The sequence below is a fragment of the Struthio camelus genome, chromosome Z (genome assembly GCF_040807025.1).
Source record: "Struthio camelus isolate bStrCam1 chromosome Z, bStrCam1.hap1, whole genome shotgun sequence".
In the NCBI taxonomy this organism is placed as follows: domain Eukaryota; kingdom Metazoa; phylum Chordata; class Aves; order Struthioniformes; family Struthionidae; genus Struthio; species Struthio camelus.
This window is the reverse complement of record NC_090982.1, coordinates 87,937,932-87,949,602: the sequence shown is the minus strand read 5'-3', so window position 1 is coordinate 87,949,602 and position 11,671 is coordinate 87,937,932.

Here is an 11,671-nt window from a genome sequence, read left to right as displayed (position 1 = left end):
CCCGCGCAGCTCCCGCCCCGCGGCGCGGCGGCTGCGGCGGCGCTAGGTGGCACTGCGCGCCCGCGGCACCGCGCTCCGCCGACCGGGCAGCGGCACCGGTCCCATGGGACAAAAAAAGGGGTCTTTCCCCCTCTCTGCCCTTTTGGCAGGCTTTTCTGATTCCGGAACACACCGAGCAGGTTTCCGGCTCAGGGAATAAGTTTTCTCTTTCGTATTCTGTGCAAATTCTCCCGAAGAAAAGAGACACTGCCAGAGCGCAGAGGATCGCGTAGAGGAAGCAGGAGCCCTCTGGGGAGAGGGACAAGCGATGCATCGCTCTGTTGAATTAGCTGGGTGGCAGTTTTTCACCGCTACACTTTTGCGTTAGCGCTTCCGTCTGTAGTTTCGTCATGTGCGGCCGTGGCCAGCTGAAACAGCCCGTTTTGAAGGGGGTATTTCAGGTACAGGATCTGCATCAGCCTTGTTGTTCCAGTTGAGTTTCAAGTCCAAGTATTTATTCCTCAGACTCTGCCTTACCGTCCACCTGAAACCCGAGCGCACCGACGTGCCCAGTTCTCCATCGCGCTGGTCCCAGCTCGCTGGCAAAAGTGTAGCTCTCACCCCGGCGCAGCAGCCAAGCGCCCCTGGGGCGAGTACAGTCCTTGATCGACGTCTTTTTGGCAGATAGAGAGGCTTTTAGCCAGTGGTGAAGACTTCTGGCATCTTGAGTCACAGCGCAGAGGAGGCAGCAATCTTTGCTGGCGGCTGCTGGCTGTTTTCGGGGACCTGACCTCCAGGGAGGGACAGGGAGAGAAAACACGCAGGGGAGGCGGCTCTGCCCCGCGGAGCTGCTGGGCAGCCCCCAGCAGTGCTGGGGACGGAGAGAGGGCTCACTGATGTCCTCCTCATCTCCTGGGTGAATATGCGTGTGTGGCACACTTACTGAAAGGCTGTCTGAGATTGTTCTCCTCCTGAAATAACACGGTGAACAGGAACCAAACTGGCTGCTAACCTGTTTTTTTAATTATTTTTAGTTTAAGGTAGGTCCCAGAATATGGGACATACAGACACAAGAACTTAGTTCTTAAACAGGTAGGAAGAAGTGGGAGACGTAGACAACGTGCCAGGAAGGATGGCTGGCTGGCTGGCTGGCTGGCTGGAGGTGACTTCCAAGAGGGATGAAAGGGAGGAACATTTCCAGCCGCTCAGTGTTCACCTTTCCCCTCCCAGGCAGGAGCTGTGGCTCAGCTGGTTGGGGTTAGGATGTACTTCCTCTGTGCTGTAAGCTCGTGGGAGATAAGCTGGGGTGTCACTATCGCACCTTCCTCACCACTGAGACACACGATCTTGTGTCCTTCCTTCAACCAGCGATAGGACTTGTGCAGCCAGGCAGTAATTTGAACCGGAGAATGGATGCAGATGTAAACTGGGAGCTCCTTGATGGTTGCTCAAGTGTTAGCACCCGTGCAAGCTTGGGAACTTGGACAGCCGCAGCCTGGGCCAGCTGCTGGGGAACCACACCTCTGCTGGCACCTTTGCTACGTGCCATAGTCAGTGCCAGGAAAGAGAGACAGACCCGGCAGGTTGTGGTCAGGCATTCACACATGTCTTTCATGTTGTTTTCAAGCCTTCACACCACCACTAGTGGTTACCACGGATCCAGCCCCTGCTCTAACCTTACTTGCATCTGTATGGCAGGCATACTGCTCGCCTTTGTGAACAACGTGCAAGAAGCGGTTACAAAATCAAATCTCACCCCCGCCTCTCAGCTCCCCTTGTAACGCTGCTCACAGGGAACTGCTGGAAGAGCTGGTGAGCGTCACCACAGGCACGGACATGTGCCACAGGCTCCACACGTCTCCACCGGCCCCACCTCCCTCATACCTTACACACGGCTGCAAATCCCTCGGCCTCTGAAATGGCATCAGCTTATCGAGTTTGCATTCCTTCCTTCCTTACCTCCACGATTAAATCCTCCATCTCCTTTCTCTGTCTCTGCCAACAAGAAAAAAATCTCTTTGCTGTTTCCAGGGAAGACAGGTGATGGATGGGACTACTTCAGCACCGCAGTGCTTCCCCTGCTTGAAATCCAAGGTGCTTAAAAAAAACACTTTTAGCAAACAAAATCTTCTTAGCAAAGCAAAACTGGTAGTCTAGTTCAGTTCAAAGATATGAAGCTCTATCATACATAGAAGTACAGAGTGGTAAATTTAAACTGAATTAAGTATGTTAAATAGGATAACAAAATCAATACAGCCATGTAGCCTCCCAAATTAAATAATCAAGGAATAAATAATAACATTATAGCAGCAAAAACCCCACCATTTTTGGCCAAAAGTCCTTTGAAGCTGGTCAGCCCTTTAGCTTTGCCAACCACTATTTAGGGGTCTTATTATTTTGTTCCTTGATCTGCTGTCAAAAACAGTACAGCAGGTGATAGACGATACCATGAGGAAACCCGCAGCGTGCAGAACATAGCTCACACGTCTGTAGGGAAAACAAGATTCAGCCTGAATCTCACGTCCTATCATTCAGTTCGCAACTGCAACTTTGAACAATGGAATTAAAGGCAGAAGATGGAAATCTCCACCTCTGCTTTGGTAATGGCATGCATCATGCTGTCATCTCTTTCTTAGCCATGCCTGAAAGCGAACTGTGCCATGTCCCGTAGGGAAACACCTCACTAATTACGCAGAGCATCCATATCACGTGTGTATGCGCAGGGAAGGCCGGGAAGTGAGCAATACGCCGGTGCCTGGCGCAGCTCTCCCATAACAGCGTGTCCTCAGAACGTGTATTGGCCACGTATCATCTAGACACCTAAAGGACAATCCTCCATAAGGCAATGAAAATGTATGTGGTAGCACAGCCATTTATAGCTTCTGTACAACTTCTTTCAAAGGAAAGACCACAGCTCTGCCTTTAATAGAAGAGAATGATGAATGACTATCATTGCTAATAAGATGTTCCTCCTGGTAAAAGTGGAGTACTTAGCATGTCATGTATGCCTGGATCAATAGCCTTATCGCCTCCAAATGATGGTAGTGCAGTCCCTGTCTTCCTGACTAATAGGTGATTCAAAGAAAGCAAATAAAAAACCTCAGGTGCTGCAACATCCCTGGTTCGAGATGCTTCACCCCCTTGCCAACTTCTCATCTACTGTATTAAATAAGAACACAAACTATGAAAAGCAGGAGCCTGTAAATACCTGATGCTACCTTGCACGTTGATTATAGCCAAAACAGGAAGTCTATGGGTTACAAGAACAGAACAGAGAACTCCAGTCTCCAGAATCACACAGGAAATATTTTTTTAAGTGACAGCACATTTTAGGTCCTTAGACTTTTAGAGGTGAAATTCAGTTTGCAGAACAGGACACCTAACTCTCGAAGTCAGTGTGCCAGTTAAGTGTCTGAGCTCCCGCAGCTGACGTACAGGTCAGCTTGTGATTCAGCCAGCAAATGTCCATGTCTACTTTAGGGTAAGCTCAACAGCTGTCCTGTGTGAAGACACTTCAGTTTTTGAGTCTCACCTGTGAACCCGGTCCCACCATAAGGATCTGCGTCTGGCTTTTCTGCCAGAGGCGTAGCCCAGAAACGAGTGCATTTGGGCCAAGCGGGAGTGTGGGGCAAAGGCAGCATCGGGGAGGTCACAATGTGGTCCTGGACCCCACAGAAGTTGAGTCATTAAATACTGTTGAGGTTTTTACCACGACCATGATGGTGCTTTTTTCCGAGAGGCCAAGATGATTTTATCATGTCGCTTCTGCAATGCCACATCTAAGAGACAAAATCTGGTATGGTGTAAAGAGCTGTAAGCAATGCTATCATTTCACAAATGCAGAATTAAATGGAAGAAGCGGCACATTTTCAAAACTGTTAGTACAGAAACCCCAAATTTATCACTGTCTGTCATTTTTCAATATGTTTCTTTCTAAGCCTCGCTTTCTGATGAGTAGAATAATTATAATTTAGCTACAGTAACTTGGGGCTCCATTTTCAGCTAACAGATTGTTTATCAAAATCAAGACCCAGAGCAGCAGCTGTAGGACGGGGAGAGCGAGATTGACGGGGAGAGCAGACCAGTCCTGTGGGAAGCAGATGAACAGAAGGGAATTTAATGACTGCCTCCAAACACAAGTGATCGATTCACTGAACCCGCTCAAGCAAGTCCGCAGTGAGTGATTGGTTTTGGAGAATTCATTATTCATATATATTTATTGCGCTGTGAGAAAGGACACCATCAGATGGAAATTCAAACTAAACGGACTTTACAAAATCAAATTTGCGCAGGCGATTTTATTTTAAAATTCAAGAATCCCTGGTATCCTGCTGAGGCAAGTGTGGGGTCATGCAAGCCACCCCGGCAGCAGCAATGCAAGCCGCTGGCTGTGCCCGGCTGGCCGGGCGCGCATCCGCACCGAGTCTGCTGGCAGTGACGGTGCCCAGGGCCAGCCCACGCATGGGATGCTGCAGGACACGAGATGCTGCAGCACGGGAGGCTCGTGTCAGTAAATCCAGCCCCACGGACACCCGCGGCAAAGTGCCTGCTGACGTTGGGGTGCTTCGCCTGCCCGGCGGCCTCCTCCCCGTGCGGGGGACTGCCAGCGAGGCCACGCCGCGCGCCGCCGTGCACTCAACCCTACTACAACCCTGTCCAAATAAATCTAAGGACTACAAAAATACACCAAAATCATTTTTTTAAACAGCTTTTTAGTGCATTCTTGCAAGTTTTTGAGTAGTTTTCTCATTTCCCATCTGACATTTACTGGCACGGTATTTCCTGGCACGAGAGCTCTGAACATAATGCCAAGGTATGAAAGGCAAATTAGTTCCAAGTAGCAAAAAAGAGGGCTAAATACAAACTACCACTCAGAAAATAACATCAATAATGATTTGAAATGGTAGCTTAAATCCAGCAGTTCCCAGACTACGGACTAGTGAATACCTGTCACTCACAGGGAAGGTTAGTAAGGGTCCAGACCCGTTTTGCAGTCATACTGTTTTTACAGCATTTTCAGTTAAACATTTGATGATACAACTGCTTGAAAATCCGTGGGAAAATGCGATGGTTGACAGGATCAAAAAGTGCAGTAAGTATTCATTTAGATCCCCCTGCATCTGGATTTCCCTGGATCTAAAGAAATAACATGGCACAGGACTGTGCTATGCAACTGTAACCTCTGAGCTAACTCCATACAAAGGCTTTGACAACCCTCTTCTTTCGACCGAAGCGAGTCACTCTGTGGCTAGAACGATGACTTCATCTTTTCAAGACGGAGTCTGCCACATTCATACACAACAGCATTCCTAAATCCTCGTAAGACGCCGGTGTCTAAGTAGAGTGACTCCAGCCCCAGTTCAGCAAAGCACTCGTGGGCACGCTTTTCAAGCATCTGAGTAATGCTTAAATAAAAAGGATTTTTCCTGTGCAGGAAGATGCCTAGAGGCTAAGGCTACCAGAAGAATTAGATGTCTCATGTAACTGTTGCTTTAAGAAACCAAGCACAGAATGTGTACCCTCAAAACCTCCCAAAATTCGGAAGCCCCTCAAGTCATAGGCACAGGCACTTCTCCTGATAAAGTTCTAGGACATCCGAATATTTGCTTTTGAGTATCTAGATGATGCTGACCCTTCAATCCTGTTTCAGCTACGTTAGGACTCAAGGATCAGGCGCTGCCCTGCTTATCTCATCCCCAAGAGCTCCTGGAGCGTTCCTGTTGGGCGCAGGGCAGCTCGAAGCACAGGCGGAAGGATGGTGCCAGCCCTTCGTTCAGTATGCCCAAGGGAACCACGACTCACATCCCCCTTCTGCTTGAAAGATTTAAACACACATCTCATGTATAGGCAGGGTGTCCCAAGTCATGCATTTGCTTTTTCTCCCTCTCTTTTTTTGAATATTAGCTGTCCCTGCAAGAGGGAAACTTATATACCTGGAGAAATGCAGCACTTAGAAAACCTTTCATCTGGGCATTACTACGCTGTTCAGAAGAGAGCGATGTGTATAATCCCTGCAGCTGAAAGGAGGACGGATGTGAGCAGGCACACCCAGAGACGTGTCTGAACTATTTAGATGCTCTTAGACAAAAGTTGGGGAGTTGGGCAAGCAGAGCTGGGGCGGAGGCACCATATGTTTGTTTGCAAGGAAGGTCTAGCTTTGGCACTTAACTCCGGCAGTGTTTTCATGAGTGAATAGTTATTGGAGGACAGTGGTGCTTGGGTTAGGCCTTTCTGAGTGGTGGGGTTTAAGTCATGCATTGCAGCTCATTTCCTCTGGGATAACCCAGTGTATAGTCACCAAGGCTGTGGATTCTTACCCCTAGCAAAGTGATAAAGTTAGATGCAGCAGTGCTTGCTCATCTCGTGGTTTTTCAGACTGAAATTTCTTGCTTCATACAGCTCTACAGAAAAAGCTTTAATTATACAGCAAGATTACAGTGGAAGTACGGATAATGTGACCCCAGATGCAAGCAGAGGATGTTTCTCCTGCAGCTGCAGATACGGTGCAATGTAAATCCTAGGAGATTTATACGTTTGTGTGTTCCACGATATTCAAGAGGGAAAGAAGTCTGAAGCAAGAGAAAACCAGAACCTTAAAACATAAAATGCAAGAAGGCAGCTTGATTTGCTAGTAGGCAAGAAAATATCACTGAATCAGTTGTTACCTTTCAGAGTGTTGATGCAGGCAAGAAAACATGTCTTGGATATTCTTCTTCAGCATCAGACCATGACAATAATTGTAATTTCTAAAAACAAAATCACCTATGAAGATTAAAAAATCCACTAGTATCATAGCAGTTTCCCACTAAATGAAGGGAACCTCTGCTTTTGGATGCCTAAAACAGCAGAACAGGACTGATGTGCCATCAGCACTGAGAGCACAACTGCTGAAAAAATGACCCTTTAAGACAGTGGTTTCCGTAAACATCAGGGTTAAAATCAACATGGGTAACAGTGTGAAGAAAGTAAAATGCCTCTCTCTCTCCCATCAGCTTCTGCTTTAACTTCTTTTGAACAAAAGCAGTACTGATGAGTCTCTACTGTTCGCTTACTGATTTAAGATGTCTGAAGCAAGTCTTCTTTCTCCTCCTTTCCCTCCTTATGTTCACTTTCACATACTATGCTAAGATCTTGGGTTTCTCCCATTAAGGTTCTTGATGGAAGCAGACAGAGCAAGTGGCTGCTGTAGTCCTGACCATGGCAGCCAGCCCAGGCATGGCTTGTACTTGTCACCATTTACTACACACTGCTGTGTATTGGAATTCTTTGGTTCTTCCCTCCTGCTACTGTGAATTGTCTTTGCTTTATTATGGCACACAGCTGCTTTCTGCAAATAATTTAAATTATATTATGACGGTAATTACGTAATTTCTTGACTATGTAAGTTACTGCAGACTGTTTTTGTTGTGTGCAAACATTTAGTTTACAATAGGTCTAATATCTGTCATATATAGATGGAAATCCATTTCCTGTTAATAGGAACCTTTTACGGTACAGATCTACAGCAAACTATTCTCTAAGGGCTATAATCATAATATGTCAGGTATGTCAGTAGTCAGGTATGATGAGCACTACAGCACAGGAGCTCAAGATGGAAATTGGTCATTCATGAGTTTCAGACCTTACTTTCCTCTACAGTTAGTAGAGAAAATTGCACTGATGCTTCACAATAGCTTGGTCTAAACAACCATAATGATCCATGATATAATTTTTCTAACTCCTTTGAATTTCTTTGAGTAAAGATAGTCTATCTTCCTAGCAAGAGATCCTCTCTCTAGGGTGGCCTCCATTCAGTGTGTAACTGGAGCTGTAGGTTCACATGGTCTCATCAGCCGCCCCTGCGGCTGCTGGCCTAAGGAGCCCATATAGGAATAAGGCAAAGCTTTAGAACAGTACAATGACACTGAATGAACTAATCATGGTATTAGAGGAATTTAAGGGTTTTCTTGCAGCTCACTGAAGTGCGTAGCAGATATAGAAAGCTGGGTGCTAAAAGGATTCATAGGAGACGGCATTCTAGAGAATAAAGGAGGACAAGGTCTTTACCCTAAGCGAAATGTCACACTTGTTCTCTGTGATGAAGACAGACCAGAAAAAAATACACGCTTCCTTCCAGGCACCACTCGTTCTCCATTGTCTGCTCCAGATCTGCACATAGCCAGGACACAGTGGATCCGTGCCACCAGCTGGCAGGATCTTGTTCCGGCTGAGCTTCAGAGAGCTGCATCCATTACACAGTTGGTTGTCCCAGGAAAGGCAACTGAAAGAAAAGGTCCTTTAATAAATAGTAATAGTGAAGGTGTCTTAAACATCAGCTCTTGGGTACACGCTTCCCAGAGGAGTGAAATGGAAAGTTTCAGTGTAACTGGATAATAATATGAGACTGCTAAAAAAGGTAAGTAAAATTGGGTAGGATTGTTTAATACCAATAGAGCACATAAATCTTGCCAATAATCAGCGCTAATTTTAACTACAGTGAAGCAAGTTTTACAGAGAGAGTACTTTGTTAGAGCAAATGATCTATCTGGGAAAAAAAATGACAGGTTTTTTGGTTCACAAGCCCTTCTGCACATATGAAAAGGAAGAAACAGATTTCGAGCTTTAGTTTCTATTTAATGAATTCAAATTAGTGGTTGGTTAGACCAGATAGAAATATTTATTTCATTTTCAAATAACAAATATTGTGAGAGGACCTATTAAGTCGTGAGTAAGCAGACATTTCTTAGTCTTGGTTAAATGCTTTTAAAATGTCTCTATAAAATACAGGAAGAGTGAGGGCTTCATTTTCCTTCTAATGTTATGTTTTCAGTGTAGGCAAGATAAGAAGAACTCTTTTTATTCTTGCCCAAACTACTCATGCAACAAAACTCTTATCTTAAAAAGACATTGACAGGAACAGTTAACACACTGTATAATTAAAGCAATAAATTAATTACCAGGCTTCCCTGGTGACTATTAAACACTTGAGGCAAAAGAGCTGTCTTTTGCTCCTTGTTGAAGGATTATTACTGTTTAGTTTGAACATTAGCTTGAACAATTTAGGATACTTTCTCTGGTGCAAATGCGTCAACATAAAACGCTTAATATTTATAGGCATGTACAGATTGTTCAAGCAATATATACGTTACGTTATAGTTGTGACATTCTCTAACACATTCTTTATGTTTCTGGGTAATTTTGGTGGCTGCCACCAAGATCCTCCGGAGATGGACACAGACATCAGCCATCGAGACAACGTGATAGCAGGAAAACGCCTCTGAGCCCTCTCCCTGCGCTGCTGGGAGCGCCAGGAGACGTTTCGTCAGAGTCAGAGGCCGTGCTGGGGAAAATAAAATGGTAAAATGAGTAGCAGTGCATTCACACATATGCATTACAGCAGTCGACATGAAATAGCCAGGTTATATATTGTGACTGGAAGAAGCATGAGTCAGACCAAACTGGTTTCCAGAAAGGAATGTGTTTTGCCTTATTAATCAGCAAACTTCCCACTAAGGCAATTACTAACAACATCTGACCTGAGAAGTGATGTAATGCCAAATGCTAATTAAGACTTAATATCTGATTGCCAAAGCACATAGGTCTCTCCAGTTACACCCAGAAGATACAAGGAAGAAATTGAATTAACAGGCAGAAACAGCTTTAGCTGTGGAGCAAAAAGGGACAGCATTTCAGTGATCTTCGGAAAGGCAAGCTCTGTGAAAAAGGCACTTCTTCAAATGCCTGTTGTGTGTATTTGCATTTGCAGCATTATCTTTTATTTCAAACATTTGTGGTTCAAAGAAAAAGGAAAAGTTTGCTCCCTTCGTTTTCTCTTCCTTTAAAGAGCCAGCCATACACTCCTATCAAAAAATATATTTCAGTATGTTTCCCTGCTTCTCATGACATAGTGAGATTCTCACAGTTCACGAGCATCTCTGTAGGTTGTTAGTACAACTTGTCCAGATTTTTTAAAATATGATTTTAGTTTGCAGTACAAGATTCTTGTATTTTATACTCCTTCCTGGTTCTTCCCTATTTGCAAGTCCCTGAAAACATAGAACTAAAGTGCATAAGTAAATTTGGAATTACATCGTTTGCCCTGATTGTATATATGCGGTGTTATATGAGATCTTAGTAGAGAAAAACCTGTACTGTAAAAGTTATTGGTTGTTTTGGTTTACTATCAGATGTCTAACAAATCACTGCGTCAAATCCTGTAAAATGAGATTTTGCTCAGCAAAGACCCACACTACGTTTCCCTGGGGGCAAGAAGGGTCCCAACTGAACAACCCTCTCAGGTAGCATCCTGCTGCAGCTTTCCAGAGCGCACCCGGGATGCAGCAGAAAGGGGAAAGCAGAGGGGGAGAGCTCGCGCAGTGCACAGTACTATTGTTCTGAGAAATCCCTATTGTCCACCTCCAGCGACGTCCATTCTTATCATGTCCTAAATACAAAAATACAAATTACTGCTACTTTTTGACTGCAACAGCCACCATGCATACGAGACTAAGTGATGCAGGTGAATTGCTGGTTATATATTCAATAGAGAAATAATAATTGTTAAGCCTCTTTCACAACGTGTACAAAGTTTCTCTCCATTGTATACAATAGGCTTTGGTCCAGACCCCAAAATTTGCAAATAAGCTTAATAATAACCTTACTCACGAAAACACATAGCTGAGTTTTGAGGGACAACCTATGCCAAAATATTAATTGTTTGGTTCTCTTTTTAATGAGTTTGTGGATGCAACCAATTTTCTTTTCAATAAAGGTACAAATTAGACATTTGAATAATAACATTAAATTGTTGCCTAAGTGAACAAGTTCTAAGAGCTGAAAGTTGACCTTGCGTTCAAGCGCAGCTGTGTATCCTAAAAAAACCTATTATGTGTTACAGGAGCTGAATCAAAACAGGATACGGCAATGAGGAATGATGAATCCAAGGGCAAGACTGAGTCTCCAACCTAAACTACCAGGTTCATTAGCCTCCTCTGCTGCATGTTTGTCACATGTGTTAAGGACTCAAGTTGGTCCCTTAGAACAAACCGTCTGGCAATCATTAAGACATGAAAAACTCTCAGCCGTTTGAGAGATTCAGTCTGCTCCCCTCTGTTTAGGGCAGGTATACACACCGCCTGTGGAAACAGGGTTGTGTCATGGCGAGCGGTTGATGTGGAAGTTTAGAAGATGCTGCACAGAGCCTGTTTTTGTGTAGTCGGCCACGCTGGAGCATGTATTTGACGTCCTCGGAGAGTTGTTACGGCAGCATACTGCTACCTGCGGAGCCAGATAATAGCGTATCGCATAGATCACCTGGAACTGCCCTCCCCATAAAAAGAGGCACCCAGACCCCACCTTCTTTCACTGCTTAGCTGTAACAGTCAAGCTGCAAAGCACCAAATCCTAAACCCCCCAAAGATTTCCTGCAGCCAAACGCAGCGGAGCTTGCAAACGCTTTTTGCGTAGTTTCAAAGGTTTGGCAAGCTGCCTTGTGCCTCACCTCACCTAAGCACTGCACGAAGACGAAATGACCAAACTGGAGCCGACGTTCCTTGGCTGCGAAGGACACCTGGAGCCGGCCGAGATGGCCGTTAACCCCAGGGGCGTCCTGAAGACTGACTGCCCGTGGCTAGCTCTTCACACCAGAGGAGATCTCTCTCGTCCTCCCCCAACTGGACGATTTAAGAGTTTTTAAGAAAGTTGAAGAAAGAGT